The sequence below is a fragment of the Nanorana parkeri genome, unplaced genomic scaffold (assembly GCF_000935625.1).
Source record: "Nanorana parkeri isolate BGI_ZX_2015 unplaced genomic scaffold, ASM93562v1 scaffold339, whole genome shotgun sequence".
In the NCBI taxonomy this organism is placed as follows: Eukaryota; Metazoa; Chordata; class Amphibia; order Anura; family Dicroglossidae; genus Nanorana; species Nanorana parkeri.
The window spans coordinates 954,457-971,578 of NW_017306607.1; positions in this window are offsets into that span (position 1 = coordinate 954,457).

A 17,122-nucleotide genomic window follows, 5' to 3' on the forward strand; every position below is an offset into this window, starting at 1 on the left:
TAATCTAATAGCCAGAGTCACAGTACCACCCCCTTTTCCATAACTAGGGATAAGGAATTGGTTTGTTGCCACCATGGGTTTACAGCACATGCCCTAGATTGGCAAACATTGCATATCACAACTTTAGCCTGAAGACTTTGCCGCCAGAAATAAGGAGCAACCTAAAATGCGGTGCGTAGCCATTGCTACTAGTCAGCTTAGTAACAAGAGGTTAGCATGTCGGCCATGGGGTCCACGGTTAAAATCCCATCCAGGACACTTCGAGTTTACATGTTCTCCCTGTGCTTGCCTGGGGCTTCCTCTGGGTACTCTAGTTTTCTCCAACAATCCAAGGACATGCTGGTGGGTTGATTGGTTCCTATCTAAATTGGCCCTATTATGTATGTGAGATAAAGACTTTAGATTGTAAGCTCCTTAAGGGCAGGGGCTGCTTGTATAGGTTTCCCCTGGGTACTTTGCTTTCCTCCCATTCTCCAAAGAAATGCTGGTAGGTTAATTGGCTCCGGTCTAAATTGGCCCTATCATATGCATGTGTGTTAGGGACCTTAGATTGGAAGGTTCCTTGAGGGCAGGGACTGATGTGCAGTATATGAAGCGCTGCACAAATTGTCGAAGCTATAAAAATGCCTATAAAATAATTGGATGTAAAAGATAACCCTGCCCTTTACTATAAAAGGTGGGCTTGCAGCAGCCATATTGTCAGTGTATGTTGGAGCTGTTTGGAAGAGCTGACAATTCTGTTTAGGGAGAGATAGTGTTTTTTTTCCAGTTTTTGATACATGACCCCCATGGCAGTGTTGGAAATGCAACAGCATATACTAACGTACTGATATGTTTTTTGAGCTGTAGGTGGCAGTGTAGTACAATGCTAATCTTTATGTGCATGCTTATCTATGATACACAGGAAGTTGTTTTTTCTCTCCCTGTTTTCTGCACAATGCTGTTATACAAAATACAGCAAGCAAAACGTAATTCAGCGTTTCCTCAAGATCTCACTGCTTCACCTGAACACCTAACCAACAAGCAGTACCCAGCTGCCCATTCCTTTTGTTTGACTTTAGTTTGATTATTAGCCCTACAAATGGCCACAATTGATTAATAAGATTTCTTGCAACCCATTGACTTCAATAGGGTCCGTTGCAAAATTTCAAACAAGATTCGCAAAACTGTTCGCAAACCAAACCTGGATAGATTTGCTAGAATCATAATCCCAATGATTGAAGGATCCTAGAAACAGCAGCTGAAAACGTCTGAGCTTGGTCAGATGTGTAAGCATTAGCTGCCGCTGTCTCCTAAGCTGGTGGGCCCATAAACGCAAAGGCTCATTAGGCTCACATTTAGGAATATTGGGGATAAATGACGGGTCAGTTCAAATCGGCGGTATCCACAGAGGATCTTGGGCTTGCTGGATGGATTCCAGCAGCTACTTTATTAGAAACATGAATGAATTAAAGTGACATTAAAGGCAATTTTTTTCCCCCCTCACCACAACGTTAATCAAAGCACTTACCTTAAATGATGTCTTTTAATCCGATTATCTTCTTCTTTCCTGTAGTTTTTAGCCTTCCCTCCAGCGCTGTGGCGAATCTCCGATCCAGTGCTGACTCCTCTGAGCTTGCTGGCACGTACTCTCCCATTGTGTCTGCATGCGGGTGCACGCGTCCATAGACTTACCTTGTGTTTTTCCTCACGTCCCGGCCGAAAATGTGTACCCCAAGATGCTTTGCGGCCGCCCGTGCAGCTTCACATTTTCGGACGGAAGCGCGCAGGGAACACACAGGTAAGTTTAAACCGCAGTTAAAGCGGGTTTTTTTGTCTTTTTTACTTTTTGCCTATATCTACTGCTTGCTAGCAGTAGATATATGCAAAAAAAAGCTGAGGGTTTAGAAACCCTTTAATGTTCAAACAATGGAACATGGATTCAAATAAATAATTCAATCCTGTTTACCTTACAGTGCTCTACTAACTCAAGATACATTTGTTAGACTTTGATTCTTCTTTAATAGTTTCTGGTTCCTTTTCCTTGAAAGTCTCTGGTGGTTTTCAAAAGTACCACTGGTGTCACCTTGGCCAACATGAGGGGCCTACTGGATGGCACCTTGCATCTCGTTAGGATGATGGCTGGTGCCCCCTAGCTTCATTAAAGGCAGCATATGCAAGCCATCTAGGTCAAGGTTTACCTTTTTTAACAAAGAAATTGGCAGATGACGTAGTTGCTAGGTCAAGGCCAACTTACTCCATGTACTTTCTCGGTGAGCAAGGTGAAGGTCAAGGCCATGCTGGGCTGTATGTGGAGGATAGCTGTTGTTGCCAGTAGAGAGAATTGGGTGGTCTCACATATGTGGGACACAAGTTGTGCCAGCTTGTAGTGGAGTGGTCTTTCCTGCCAATGCCCTCCCTGGTACCTGAACCAGACAAACTTGAGTGCCAACTTGTACTGAAGTGGCCTTCCATGCCAATACCCACTCGGACAGTGGAAACAGTTGTGCCAACTTGTAGTTTAAAGGCCTTTCCTGCCCACACCTACTCAGGCAACAGAACCAGACCAACTGTGGTGCCAACTTGTAGTGAAGTGGCCTTTCCTGCCAATACCCACTTGAATATTGGAACTAGACCAACTGTTGTTCAAGCTTGTAGTGCAGTGGCCTTTCCCGCCAATACCCACTCTGGCACTAGAACTAGACCATCTGTTGTGCAAGCTTGTAGTGCAGTGGCCTTTCCCGCCAATACCCACTCAGGTACCAGAACCAAACCATTCACATTATTGATTTTTAAAAGTTTTTTGAATTTTTTGTATTATTGAACTATTGAAAAGTTATCCTTTCTGCTATTCTGATTTGAGCTGAGAACAAAGTGTCCTCATGGTGGAGTTGTCACCTTTCTGTGTGGAGTATGTGTTTGAAGGTACCTGTACACTAGACAGGTGTACATAATAAACTGACCACAGTTTAGACATCTCTTTGTTGTCCAACACTTACTCCAAGCTAGCCTGCGATTGAGTTGCAAAGATGTCCTCTCATGGGTGGAAGGAAATGCGCCTGCCCTGTCTAGCGCACACAAGGCTTAAATCACTTTTGGTGATGGAAGAGTGACTTGTCTGCATGTAACAGCCCCCATTTCCACCTTTCTCCCAACAGTCAGGAATGTTAATGAATCTTAAAGCAGAATGTTAACGACCAGTTCACACTCATGTTTCAAGTGCTTCTGCTGATGTATGTCCGCTACAAACTGAGCCGGGAAGGAGGGAGGGACCGTGGTGAGGACACGGCCAGGTTAATGGTAATAAAGACATGTGGTATCGTTTTTGTATTATGTGGAACATACAGATCTAAATTAATAACAGCTCTTACAAGACCCTCGGGGGTTTGTGCAAAGGAATTTTGATCTCCCCATTGAAAAGCTCCCCATTGCTTAGGAGGGGTGGCTGGGAGGAGGTGGTGGGGTGGGGGGAGGTTGCACTTGACTTTTAACCTCTTTTCAAAGGCACCTGTGCAAGCTTTTAAAATCTACTACTACCAATTATCCACTTTCAACCTAAAGTGTTTAAACTCAGGACCACATTAACTGAGCTTAGCACATAGCCCTGTCAGCCGAGACTTCCTGCAGCCAGGAGATGTCTTGACATGGTTAAAAGGGAGTTTAGGGATGGGGCCAGGGATTAATCAGCTTCTCCTCCTGACAGCTTCAAACAAAGAAACCTTTCAGCCACCTGGTTCACGTCTCCCACACCTGCATTAAGATTGCGGGCCCGAGCTTTGTTCTCTTGGCCTGATCCTGTTATTTGCAGGTACATGTCCCTGGCCCCAGTGCCGTACTTAATGTGCCTTTAAGATGGGAGAATTTGGAACCTATTGGGGCTTCTGTCTGTGTGAGCCGGAGCATTCAAATATTGAGGAAAAGGTGGAGGGAGAATCGCAAGCCATTGAAGAACAGCGAGTAACATGTATCTGTCAGCTCAGGGAAAATTTGAGTGTAAAGTGACTCAACCTCCGCTCAGCTTGAGCTCGGTATAGTTGATTCAGTTGGCTTTTCACCATGCTTTTCAGCCAGGCTGGAACCATTTACCACCTGATTCTGTGCCGTGCAATCTTTCTCTCAGAAACAAGGAGTACGACCAATTTTTGCCAAATTAATGGTTGTTCAAGAAAACAAAGATACTTGCCAGTATCTTTGTTTTCTTCAACAACAGGGATTCAGTGAGATGGACAGGCAGCAGCCAGAGATGAAAGCCCGGATAAGTTAACGGCTGAACCAGAATATCTTTATAGGTCATGGTCATAGCTTTTGGCTCTGCTTTGACTTTCGGTGGTTTCATATGTGCTCCAGGCCATGACCTACTAAGAACTAGACATGTGCGATTCGTTTCGTTACGAATCGAAATTCGTACGAATTTTCCTGAAATTCGTAAATTCGGAAGCATCCGAAATCCGAATTGCAGTTTCCGAATTATATCCGAAATACGAAATTCCTAATTTCTTTGAAACGGGAACTAATATTACCCCTGTAAATGAGGTTGAACAACATGACAAGATTTTTTTTTAAATCCGAAATACGGATCCGCTGCTGCTGAGGGTTGCATTACAATACACAGGCAGGAAATACGAAATTCCGTTAACGGAATTTCGTTCCGTTACGAACGTTCGTTATATTGAAGTTAAAAAGCAAAAATACCTTTGTTAATATATTGGAGTTGATTGATGGTAGTTTTTTTTTTTAATCCGAAATACAAAATTCGGATCCAGAATCCGATAACGGAATTCGTATTTCGGATTAAAAAAAACAACTACCACATCGACTCCAATATTAACAAAGGTATTTTTGCTTTTTAACTTCTTCATAACGAATGTTCATGTTGACATACTTCAGAAGATGGTGAGAGACTACACATATGGTTCAGGAGATGGTCAGAGACTGAGGACATACTTCAGAAGATGGTCAGAGACCACAGACATGGTACAGGAGATGGTCAGAGACTGGGGACATACTTCAGAAAATGGTCAGAGACTACAGACAGGGAATAGAAGATGGTCAGAGACTTGGATATACTTCAGAAGAAGGTCAGAGACTACAGACATGGTACAGACATTGTGCAAAGACAGCACATCAGCGTGCTTGTGGGAACCTTTCATTATACACAGAAGTGTGTTAGTGACCTGATTTCAGCTTACTAATATCAGATGTGATTTCATGACTGCTAGAGGCATCAACAGGTAAACTAAATGGTGTTCACATATTTACTTGGAGTTCTAATTTCCTAACATTCCTCTTCTTAATCTTGGTGAACAAAATAAAGACTCGTCAGCGTACAAAGGACCTTCAGCAGTTTACGTACACAAGGTAAAATTGAAGTAACATCAATATAACTTCTGCCCGATCGGCAGATACCGGTTTAGTAAACACGGCTTTTCACGTTCTGTTCCATCTTGCAGGATCCACATTGTTAAAATAGTTTTGTCTGTTTAAAGGTTGTGAACGGTGCAAATAGTGGCATGAAATGCTGGAAATATGAACCAATGCCTATCCGTCAATTATTTGAATCCAAAATGTCCTGAATGGCCCTCCTGTGCCCCTGCAGCTCCTGCTCGCACTTGTGCACTTTCCAGCGGTACTATCACTAAGCATCTCTCTACTACGAGGGTCTACAAAGGCAAGTTCCATTCATTTGATCACTTCTAATCACACAAGTGTTAAAGCAGAACTATGAGGGGGGGGGGGGGATTGTCGGGATCCGCTTTAGCTGCGGCGTCTCAGTATACCGCGAGCAGCAGCTCATGGTATACTGAGCCTAGGGTGACGGAAAAGCCTTAACCCCATAGTTCTCCTTTAAAGCTAGGGTTGCCACCTTTTCTTCAAGCGAAACCCGAACACACTCTAGCGCCGCGCGGACATTTTTTTTTTTGGAGACTGAGTCGTGGCTTATTCATATGTAAATATCACAGTTGAGACTATAAGTAAAAAATAATAAGATAAAAAAATAATTAAGTAAAAAATAATAAGATAAGAAAATTATAAAAAAATGTAAAACATGATTAGATAAATCAAATAAAAAAATAAAGAAAACATTAAATCTGGTTGCCATTCTCCATTGAGGGGGTTGGCAGGGAGGGAGGCACATTGACGAACCTGGCCTTGGCGCGGCAGAGAGAGTAAATACAATGCAATACCACAAACCATAAGGGCCCTTAAAAGTACACTGCAGTCACCAGAAATTGTTCTGTGTAGAAGTGATCCTAGCAGATGTGTGTTGTTTTTGGACACCAAATTTGTGTGCCTATAGGCTCCAGTAATAAAACTCTGGCACTATAGTCACCAATAGTACAGGGATGAAACCATCCCAGATTCAGGTATTTCCACTGCTCGCCTTTAACAAATTAGATTTAAAAATGTCTTAAAGTGACATTAAAGCCAAATTTTTTTCCCCTCCCCCCCATGTAAATGTTAGCACTTACCTCAAATGATGTCTCTTATTCTGATCTTCCTCTTCTTTCCCCATGTTTTCATGTGTCCCTCCAGCGGTGCGACGTCACTCCGATCCAACGCTGACTGCTCTGTCTCTCCGATCCAGCGGTGTCTGCAGGCGGGTGCACGCGTTCATAGACTTACCTTGCGTCTCTGCTCGTCTCCTGGCCGAGAATCGGAACTGCGCATGCGCCCGCCCCAAGATCCTTTGCGGCCGTACGACCACTTCCTGATTCTCGGCGCGGGAGCGAGCAGCGATAACGAGGTAAGTTTAAAACCAGTTCAAGCGTTTTTGTTTTTTTTTAAACTTCTTGCCTATATCTACTGCTTGCTAGCAGTAGATATAGGCAAAAAAAACCGGAGGGTTTAGAACCCCTTTAATAATAACCGGTCTGCATTCATTTGTGCCTTTTATAGCTGCCCACAGTCCTACTTTAAGATCAGTGATTGATGTAGCTTGTTATTGTGAAAAGCATGCAAACTGACCTTGGCCTTGACTTCCTGACCCCAGGAACCTATTCAGAGGCAACCAGGTACTTATGAGGGTATGGTGGAGGTGTGCCTTAGTTCCACAGGGAATGTAGGTATTTGAATCCTGCATACCCCAAGGGTTCAGGGGCCACCACAGAGTACTGGAAGCACACACTTTTGGTGAGGACTAACAATTCCTGCCATTTTTTCTATTGCCTTGCAAAGTCAATGTTTGGACTTCAAGTGTGTGGCTTCAAAAAGGCCTCCAGGTGATTCTGCTCTCTGTTTGTGAATTGCTGTACATGTCCCATAGCTGGGATCTCAGAATTCTTATAATTAGGCACCGCAGAGGGGCCCCGATGCCTCAGTGTGGCTTCCACGTGTTATTGCAAATATATGTTAACAAAAACCTTTTATGAAAAGATTAGTTTGATGTTTTTGCTGGCTTGCTGGAACCCATCCTGGGGATATCCTTTGTAGATTTTTAGTGCCACGTGCCCGTTGGAGAGATTCACCCTCTTTCTGTCTGTTCTAGTGACCATTGTCATTGAGACTAAAAGTGAAGAAAAATCCAAAATTTGAAGCTGCCCAAATGCTCTAATACCTTCCCCGATACCGGAACTTACGATCAGAGGGAGATTTCCTCTGACAAGCAGTGCCGCAGGGGAACATGGATCCGGTTTCCTGGCCAATCAGGTAATGACTCGCCTCCTGGCTTCCTGATTGACTGGGATGCCGGCTTCATGCTGTTTGACCGACTCGATGCTGATTGACCAGGAAGCTGTCTCCATGCTGATTGGCCGGGAAACCGGCCTTTCAGCCAATCAGCATCGAGCCGGCCAAACAGCATGGAGCAGGCTTCCCAACTAATCAGGAAACTTTCTCATTGACCAGGAAGCCGGCTCCATACTGATTGGCTGGGAAGTCGGCTTACCAGCCAATCAGCATCAATCTGGTCAAACAGCATGGAGCTGGCTTCCCGGCCAATCAGGAAGTGGGGCAGTGGGTAATGACCCGCCTCCCTGCTTCCTGATTGGCCTAGATTCCGGTTTGATGCTGATTGGCTGGCATCCCATCCAATCAGCATCGACCTGGCTAAACAGCATGGAGCCGGCTTTCCAGGCAATCAAGAAGCTGGGTGGTGGGTAATGACAGGCCGCCCAGCTTCCTGATTGCCTAGAAAGCTTGTTCCATGCTAGCGGAAGTACCGGTATCGGTATTGGGAAACCAGTATCGGTGCATCCCTAGTGTTAACCATTCTCCACTATATCCAAAATCATATTAAAAAGTTTTCTCTTTATATATACTTTAAAACACACCTGTCCTAACATGAACAGGGCTATTCACAAAAGGGTGAAGAGTTTGGAGAAGGCAGATTTTGAAAAATTCTCCAATTCAGCTCACTTTCCAGTTCAGCTATGTTGTCCTAGGCGGAGACAAGACCAGTTACCCTACACAAGGAGAGAGAGCAGCAGTGAGAGGTCTTTATTACATAAAGTTAAGTCTCACACTGGATTACTGCACAGATCTGGAAGAAATACACAAAGCTCACCAAAGTTCATGGAAGAATATCCATGAATCTTGTGTTTATACAATAATAGTTCAGCTTTAACTAATCATCCCTGCTCCTATCTGCTGCCCCAATTACCTCCACAGCCCCCTTTTAGTTCTGCATATGCAATAGGTTTGCAGTGCTGCAATGGGTGCCAAAATGGCCAGTCACCAGGACTGTGCGCTGGCACTCGGGGGTGGGAGGCAGGTGTAGCAATTGACTTTCAGGACAAGTAGATTTTTGTTTGCATGTTACACCAGCAATTTCTGAAGTGGATGGTAAAGTGGTAAGACAAGGGACTGGAAGCTGCCTACATGGTTATTGCAGGGGCGGGCAACTCCAGCTGTCGTGGAACTACAAATCCCATAAGGCATTGCAAGACTGACAGCTACAAGCATGACCTCCGGAGGCAAATGCATGATGGGAATTGTAGGTAAAGCACAGCTGGAGGCTGGAGTTGCCCACCCCTGGACTAGTGGATATGGCGGTGTTGTAAGGACAGGTGTGCTTTATCCAATTTTCTCCAACTTCTTTCTATCCCTGTTCATGATATTGTCAGTGCCGGCCGCTAGAGGGAGCTGTAGGTTGCTCTATTTTAGTGATATAAGTTCAGGTGAATGCAACTGATTACAATAAAAAAAGTTACAAAGTATCAAGGTGTCCAAAAAATCAGTTATTTTAAGGTGGAACTTTATCTTTAAAGGAGAACTATGAGATGAGTGCTTTTCACTCACTTCATAGTTCTAGCCGACCTGTGACAATGAGACTGTCACAGGTCGGCTCAGTAGATCGGGAAGTGAGCGAACACATACCGGCGTTCGCTCACCTCTCGATCCTGTCACGGCTCTCTGTCGTGACAGGGGAGGGGCTGGATTCCCCCCTCCCCGCTCCGATCCGCCAGCGCTGACTGGTGGAACGGACGGGGGAGGGGGCGGGTACAGCTGGCTCTGCCTCTAGTTAGGCAGAGCCAGCTGTCAGTCACGCAGCTGGGCGGATCCAGACATAATTGTCGCTACAGCTCGCGGTATACTGAGCTTAGGGTGACGGGAGGACGCTAGTTTGTGTCCTCCCGTTACCCTAAGGAGAACTATGGGGAAAAGCCTTAACCCCATAGTTCTCCTTTAAATGCCACATTTGCGAGCAGGGGGCTTTTTTGTTGCAGGAGGGATACACCATAAACTTCTTACCTGCCTGCTGGCAAACATATTCAGAATGTGCACATGCATGCACAACTGCATGCGTGTACATTCTCGGCATGTGCAGGAGATATGTTGTCCCGGGTATTCCAATCAATATGGATGAAAATGTTGATCCTGGAACAAAACTGGGTAAGGATATCGACACCGGTGAGGAAGATTGCAAGATTGCGAACTTCGCTGCACAGGAGGGTAGGTGAGTATAATGGGCACTTCAGTTTCACTTTAGGATCCATAAGCTCTGATGTAATTTATAGATTCAAAAATGCCATACATAATTGTTGTTTTCACTCCTCATACGATTCCCTATAACATGCAGTTTAGGTGATGCAGCAGATCTCAATCAGAAATGAAGTAACAATTGCCCATAATGTCTTGTTGGTCTTCTCTTGGCCAGAGATCCTCTTTAACCTTCGGTGAGCTCTCTGTGATCCAGCACTAAGTCTGTGCCTGTGCCTGGGAATCACAGCCGAAGAACATGATCAGTGCGCACACCAACATTGCCAGTGGAAAGTCTCCAGCTAATAAACTGTTTGACTTCAAATATTTCTGCTGTAACTGAGTGTTTAAAGTGAATGTTTTACAGGAATCGGGCATGTAAAGTGCAATAGTAATTCCATTAAATCATCATACAAGCAGGAGCGATTATAACAATGAACAGATGCATCTGAGAGAGAGCTAGAGAGAGAGAGAGAACAAGACAGAATTAGAGAGAGAGACAATGAGAGAGAGAGAAAGAAGGAACAAAGGAGGGGTTTGAGAGGGAGCGGAGAGGGGGAGAGAGAGAGCGCACAAGAATAAGGGAGAGAAAATGAGAGAAAACGACAATGAGAAAGATAATATGAGAGAGAGAGAAAGAGTGATAGAATGGGAGAGAGGGAGAAGGAACGAGACAAGGGAGGGAGAATGAGAGAGAGAGAGAGAGGGAGAGAGAGAGAGAGAGAGAATGGGGGGAGAGAGAACATGAGAGAGAGAAAGAAGGAACAAGGCGGGGGGGGGGGGGGGAGGAGGGGGAGGAAGGAAGAAGGGAAGGCGGAGGGGAGGGGGGGGGGGGAGAGAGAGTGAGAATGAGAGCGAGGGAGAGAGAGAGAGAAGGAACATGGGAGGGAGAATGAGAGGAGAGGGAGCGAGAAGGAACAAGGGAGGGAGAATGAGAGGAGAGGGAGGGAGAGAGAATGAAAAAGAAGGAGAGAGAACAAGAATAAGGGAGAGCGAGAATGAGAAAGAGAATATGAGCAAGAGAGAGAGAGAGAGAGAGTGATAGAACGGGAGAGAGAGAAGGAACGAGGGAGGGAGAATGAGAGGAGAGGGAGGGAGAGAAAATGAAAAAGAGGGAGAGAGAACAAGAATAAGGGAGAGCGAGAATGAGAAAGAGAATATGAGCAAGAGAGAGAGAGAGAGAGAGTGATAGAACGGGAGAGAGAGAAGGAACGAGGGAGGGAGAATGCAAGAGAGAGGGAGAGAGAGAATGAAAAAGAGTGAGAGTGAACAAGAATAAGAGAGAAAGTGAGAAAGCGAGAATGAGAGAGATCGAAGGAAAGAGAGAGCGAAAAATAGGGAGAGAGAACGAGAGAAAATGGGAGAGACAAAAAGAGAGAGAAAGAGAGAATGAGAAAGGGGATGCAAGAGTGAACCAGAGAGAAAACAAGAGAGAGAAGGAAGGGAGGTGGAAAGAGGGGGAATGAATAAGACATAATGAGCGAGAGAGACATACAGGAAGATAAAAGAGAGAGAAGAAGAGGAGGGATAAAGTTGGAAGAAGAGAGAGCTGTACCACTTCAAGTGTCTTTTTGACAGTGTCCTCATCCCAACCCTCCTTTATGGCAGTGAAGTATGGGGCCCTGTCATCTACCCAGACCAACCCAGATGGGTCTGCAGTCCAACAGAAATATTCCATCTGGAACTCTGCAAAAACCTCCTCCAAGTCCATTGGGGAACCTCCAGCAATGCTTGCCGGGATGAGCTGGGCAGATTCTCTTTACTACTTGCAGCAGAAAAGAGAGCACTGTCATACTGAGACCACCTACAAAAACAGCAGCCCCAACTCATACCACCATAAAGCCAAGGACCAGGACGAGCCGGGCGCCCTGCAACAACTCATCAACATCTTGTCCATCCAAAACTCCCATCAAAACTCCCATCAATGTGGTCGGCCAAAATCTCAAATAAAGGACATAATGAACAATTCCAAAGAGAACTATGTTAGAGAATGTAGAAACTACTTACCTGTCACTACAGAGAGACTACAAACTGGCCCCATACCCAGAGGGCTCTCAGTCCATGACCGAGTGGCCGACTTTTCATCGGGGGTGACACCAAAATGACTGTCAGTTATTCTGGTGTCACCCCTCCAATGATGCCACCGGGTGACGCCACTGATTATAGCCACTAGATGGAGCAGTGGAGCATAGGAAAAAGATGATTCCGGGGATCCCAGGAAAGCTGAGGATCTCAGTTTAAGAAAATTCTCTTGTACAGTGCTTGAGCTCATTCTTGAAATTAGCTCAGCCCAGCTTTCCCAGGATCCGGTGAGAATATAACCTTCAGGTAAACTGTCAGGACAATTTGTTTTCGAAGCCCTAGCAATTTTTTTGGGGGTGGGGGTCATTATATAGCTCTTAGAACCTGTGGACTGCAAGGTCCACTTTAAGTTAAATCTAGGTACCTCTAATATGAGCACAGCTGCAGTCAGTGGTGAGTGGCCCCGCATAGAATAGCAGTGAGCCAAGGCTGCCTGATAATGCAACCCCTAGGGGCAGGTCTATGACAGCCTGGACTTACAGGAAGTGGGTTGAATGATGCTGGATGTCATTCAACCTGGAAGTGGACCAGCAGCCAGAGACAGAAGAGGGCATGGGGGTAGAGCTGGACCATGGAGAAGATAAAAACTGATTTTTGAAACTTTTTTTTACCACTGGGGCCCTAAGGTGGAGTTGGGTTTTATATAATTTGAAAAGTTACTTTCAATAGTTTTAAATCTGCATTTCTCAATAAATAACACATGATGAATCCTTCCATGAAGGTCCTTGTTCATTCACTTCCTGTTATAGGGTGACAATGCTCTGTCCGTGTCTCCCAGTTTTGCTCCTGCACTGACACCCTGTCACTGGCACTTCCAATGTTGACTATCGCAGTCATGGTCCATCAGAAATGCCATGCAGTCATCACTGAAATGCATGTAGACAGGAAGTGGGTGCAGGAGATCAGCAGCAACCAATATTTATTTATTACAGGTATTTATATTGCGCCGACAATTTACGCAGCGCTTTACATAGTTGCACATTCACATCAGTCCCTACCCTCAAGGAGCTTACAATCTAAGGTCCCTATCTCACATGCATACATAAAGGGCCAACTTAGAGAGGAGCCAATTAACCTACTAGCATGTCTTTGAAGTGTGGGAGGAAACCCACGCAAGCACAGGGAGAATATGCAAACTTCTTTGCAGATAGTGACCTGGCTGGGATTCGAACCGGGGACCCCCAATGTGCAAAAAAGGATGATAAAAGGACAAAACAGTACTTTATTTTTTTAAAATAGCAATTGTTTATGGCACGAAGCGCTTTAGCAAACAAAATGTCATTCATTTAGGGTTCATGTCCACTTTAGGGGCGAAACTATGGAACGTGCACGTTTTTGCCAAAGCGATGCAGCGAGCAGCTTTATATACACGTGATAAATTTCTTGCGTTTTTATCTCATCCGCAGAATTCCGCCGTTTTCGCAACATCGGCCCATTAGAATCAACACGTGCTATAAATAGCCCCTGTTTCCTGATGAAAGCCTCTGCAGGCCCCCCGTGGGTGGTAATGAGCAGTTTAGGATTTTCCCCATTGACCATCTCCCAATTATCCATTAAGGAACTGACTTTTATCAGCGGACACTCCGCGCTGCGGCGGCTGCGAGCTCCGTGGGGCTGTTGTGCAAATGTTTGGCAGCGGCGGCGAGTTTCCTTACTTGTAGGCATATCTGCGGCTTTCTCAATCCATAAACAACTGACAGAACCGTGGAAGGGGGAACGTATCTGAAACTGTTTATACCATCGAATTCCATCTGTCATTCTGTTTACAGTTCACATGTGAGGAGCAGGCAAAACCTTTAAACTGGAGGCCATGCAACAACAAAAGAGGGCAAGAAAAAAAAAAAAAGCGGCATGCTAAAAATAATTATTTAAATGAAGACCTATGAAGATCCTTCATGTTTTTTTTAATTGGAGGGAAATAAGAAAAATCAAGGCTAGATCGACATATGCAACCAATCGGGGAAGAACAGATGCGAAAGATTTTTTTTTTTTGCATTAAAAAATAAAAGCAGACAATAGTGGAGATGGGCCAGAAAACGTTTAATATGGAAGGGGGGGGATACGTTATTAGGACCCTAGCTGCGATTGCATGTTTGCTGCCTCTGCCGCGCGGTCGTTCCTTTTTCTCCTGGTCTGGGATTATTGGGCCGTTTGATGTCGGCGCATATTTTATTTTTAACAGTTTGCAGAGGAAGAAGGCTGTTAACGATGCTCAGTGGCTGGTCGGCATCCATTCCCTGTCTGTGTATGACACTCATCCCTCTGATTCTAAACAGCAAGGGGTGCGTGCAATTCATTAAACCGCACAGATGATGATTGGCTCGGCATTAGGCTGAACAATGTGGTGCCCGTTATAGGGGCTGCATAGTAGTTGTGTATATATTTTCTTTATTTGTTTATGGTTGGGACTAAAAAAAAATAATGACATTTTTAATTTGACATTGGGGCTACAAAGTGACACTTTATCACACTGTATCTGATTGGGTTCCTTCATTGGGTTGCAAAAATTATGTTGTTGACAGACCTCAGTAGCTGAAGATTACATTCACATACACAAGTGAATGATGCAGAGCAGTAGCTCCTCAGTCCCTAGGGCTGTGCCTGAGGTTCTGCTGTGCTGTCTCTTTAGATAACACATTGTAGCATGTACTTACTTCTCCTTCTCCAGCGGTGCCTCTCTTCTGGTTCATGGTGGTGCTCACTTACAGGTTTTACCCCAGCTGTGGCTCCTGCAGCCAATCAGGCACACCCCCCAGCTGAATCCCCAAAGGGCCAGTGTACATGTTGAACAGACGCCCATGCAACATTTTTCCACGTAATGCCGAACCCTATCCTAGTGATCCTCGTGCATCCCTATAGTTCCAGAAGCCTCCTAGTCCTGACTTTCTGGTGATCACTGTGCCTATTGTTTTTTTGTTTAATATGTTTTTATTTTCGTTTCACAATAATACATTTACATATGTATATATAAAAGAAAGAACATAGAATTGCATCTTATTACATAAATAATATACATAACTTATTTATTAGCCAAGAGCCATTCCATTCGTTTACTGCCTTCCTATCGATACATAAATACATTGTGAAAAATATCTCTTACTCCATCACTTATTTCATTCACCTCACATTCATTCATACTGCCCATTCTTCCTTGGGTGGGAGGGGGAACGATACTGTGCGAATTTGTGTAAATCTTATTTTGTGCTACTCTTAATCCTTCCTAAAACCCCTCTCTTTCCTTCTATTGTTCCTCACTCTATACTTGTGTTTACAAATTAACCACTTAGTGTCTATAAACTATAACTACTACTTATGTGTACCATTATTTACTTTCCCTTCCTTTCCTCCCTTATGCTTCTATTCAATGATTGTGTCCCCTATCTCTAGTGCATTATTCTTTTTACCTTAATATTGTAACATATTTTGTGTTATAACCCTTCCCCATCTTATCTCTCTAATCTCCCTAAGGTTGTCCCTGCCCCCCAACCTTTCAATATCCTCCATACTTCTATCGATCACACTTTCTTACAGGTCAAATGCTTTAGAATCTATCTTTGTTCCTAAATCCACTATTTATGTACCTCTATGGGAATTGTCTATGTCTTTGCTATTCTAACTGTCTATATGTTTCCCACCTCTCCCATATCTTATCATACTTATCTTTCCTATCTGAGTCCCTTGCGCTTAGTTCTTCCATGTATCGTATCTCATCCATTATGTTCCCCCAACTCTCCATCGAAGGTGGGTCAGCAGATTTCCAACAGCGTGAAATACATACTCTGGCTGCAGCCAGCACAAATCTTAATATATCCTCATTTATCTTTTTTAAAGTACCAGGTATTAATGATAGTAGCGCTATTAATGGGTCTTTTTCAATACTCGAGGCCTCCATATTACGGTATGCCTCAAATACTGATTCCCAGAATGGCTGTATTTTCTCTGTGCCTATTGTGACCCCATGCTCCTCCTGGCTTGTTTGCCCAGCAACCTAGTGCTCCAACCAGAGCCTCAGCAGAAGCTTGACCACCCTGCACAGGTCCTTCACATCTTCCTAGCGAGGTCTGCTAGTTACTGCAGAAAGTGCCCCGGGGAAGGGACGCAGCTGAGCCCAAACTCATAAGCAGGGCCATAAGCAGGTTGGGGTTCAGTTTGCACCAGTGCCCACGGTTGTTATGTACATGGTGTTTTTGAATTCTCTTTTGATGTGTTAAATGTTAACCTTTAAAACAAATGATAGATAGATAGATAGATAAGATAAGATAGATAGATAGATAGATAGATAGATAGATAGATAGATAGATAGATAGATAGATAGATAGATAATGGTGCTGAAAAATGTGAAAAACCTAAAGCAGTGACTCTTCCTACTCTCCCCCTGCCTGGGTTGATGGTACCATCTAGGGATGGACCAATACCGGTTTTTCTGTATCAAGTTTTCTGTATCTGTATCAGGCGCGTAATGACGTGAGGTGACGAGGAAGCATGAAGGTGAAGAGGGAGCATGAAGCCGGCTTCCCGGCCAATCAGAAAGCCGAGCGCCGCGCCATTACACCGAACCCGGCTTCCCGAGGGAGCATAGAGCCGGCTTCCCAGCCAATCAGGAGGCCGGGCAGTGTGTAATGACTCGCTGCCCGGCTTCCTGATACCGGAAGCTTAGGTATCGGGCTAGACATCGGAGCATATTGTACGAGTACTCGCCCAAATACTCGGCATCTGCACCGATACCGATACTAGTATCGGTATCGGTGCATCGGTAGTTCCATCCAAAGTTTCAATCAGGAAAAGAGAGTGCAAACATCTTCTGCTGTGCTCTGGGCATCCAATGTTATGGGTCATCCTTCATTAGCATGACCAAATACATTTTAGCATTGCCAAAGCATATGGGGAGGTTATATGGGATGGGGGGGCGGGGGGGTAGTGGGACATTATTAGGGGTAAAAAATGGTATGGGGGGAGAATAGGTAAGTCCATTGACATTATCAGGGGGTAAGGGATAATATGAAGGGGGATGGGGGTGAGTCCATGTTGGGGATTTTATATAATCTTAAAGAGACACTGTTTCTACTTTATATATTATGCTTCACAGGTTACTCAAACATCATTTGAGAAGGAAATAATATTTTCTTTTTGTTATATATTGCAG